Source organism: Trichechus manatus, unplaced genomic scaffold, assembly GCF_000243295.1.
Source record: "Trichechus manatus latirostris isolate Lorelei unplaced genomic scaffold, TriManLat1.0 scaffold00030, whole genome shotgun sequence".
In the NCBI taxonomy this organism is placed as follows: domain Eukaryota; kingdom Metazoa; phylum Chordata; class Mammalia; order Sirenia; family Trichechidae; genus Trichechus; species Trichechus manatus.
The window spans coordinates 13,598,347-13,599,799 of NW_004443966.1; the positions used below are offsets into that span (position 1 = coordinate 13,598,347).

General features: G+C 35.4%; 1 protein-coding gene across 4 annotated transcripts in view; it reads left to right on the forward strand.

Annotated features, from left to right (window-relative positions):
* Positions 1-1,453, forward strand: part of PIAS1 (protein inhibitor of activated STAT 1) — a 123,571-nt gene that overhangs the window by 34,063 nt on the left and 88,055 nt on the right. The gene's annotated exons all lie outside the window — the stretch shown is intronic.

A 1,453-nucleotide genomic window follows, 5' to 3' on the forward strand; every position in this document is an offset into this window, starting at 1 on the left:
AATAATTTAGTTATTTGTACCTTCCTTGATTTGGGTAAATTTTCAAAGAGAAAATAAAATTTTAACGTAATACTTTAAAACATTTTTTAAACGTAGTGCTTTTTAATATTTTTAATAGTTTAAATTATTTTAGAGGCTTCCATATAGAGAACGGCTTCACATTCATTTGAAGTAGTCATGTAAAAGTTCAGTGATTCATCTCAAGGTTTACTGTATATCAGATTTAAGCCAGATTATTTCTTCTCAAGGGATGCCTTCCTTTACAGATTTTTAAATATCTTAGCACAGTTGTTAAGAGCTCGGCTGCTAACCAAAAAGTTGGCAGTTCGAATCCACCAGCCACTCCTTGGAAACCCCATGGGACAGTTCTGCTCTGAGTTGGAATCGACTCGATGGCAGTGGGTTTGGTTTGGTTTTAGGCAATACATCTAAATAAGTTCACATTATGTGTCTGTGGATTAGGATTTCTCACTGATTGGTATGAGGCATAATAATTGTTGACTTGGAGTGTTATTTTTAATGTACTAATTCAGTATTTTTCTAACCTGACTGCTGATTTCTGGTTTTAGATTCTTTAAAGCAGCGAGAACATCCAGTAAGAACCAGTACTTGATGGGACGGATATGAATACCTCTTAGGGAATACCAGTAACCTAGGTATTGGGTTGTAGTCTCAGTATTTTAGAAAGCTAGGTCGGCTGCTTTTCTTTTAAAGCAGAACATTTCTACATACAAATTTACAACTATTCCAGGCTTGGGAAGATATGTGAATAATTTATAGAAAAGGTTTGAATTTTTTATATATGTAAAAACTTGGACTTTGCCATATGAGAAAAGGCAGCAGATGCTTCAGCACTCCTAAATAGCTAAAATGATCCATCCTGTTTCATGCAGTGGGGGTAAGGTTTCTGCTACATCTTAATAACATTGGTTACCAGTGTTTTCTGCCAAGGGCTCCTCTGGCATTGGATTGTATTTCACAGTTTCCTTCTCCTCTCATTTTTTATAATTGAGTTTTCCTTCCCCCACATGCCTAATAGCCAGTGCCTGGAGATCAGGTGATGCAAATTCAAGGACACAGGCTCTGATAAGTACTGGAAAGGGCATTCAAAGGTTTTGTGATTCACTCCACTCTGCTTTTAGAAAATTTGCCTTCTAACAATTCAACACAGGCTGTGCTCTTCTATACTTGAATTTTAGGAAATCAAAAGCACTAATTTTTCTGTAGGTGGATTTCTCCCTAGAAATTTCTTCCTAGTTTGGCAGCTCTGGTTTCTGACCTTCAAAACAAAATCTAAGATTTACCTTTTAAATTTTACCTTCCTTTGTAGATAATATTCGTTTTTTTTTTTTATCTGGTGAATTTAATTTAATATTTTTATTAGTATTCGTATAGTTGCCCAGAAGCCCCAAGGCATCCATTGTGTTTTTAACAAATGGGTGTCTGTGTACTT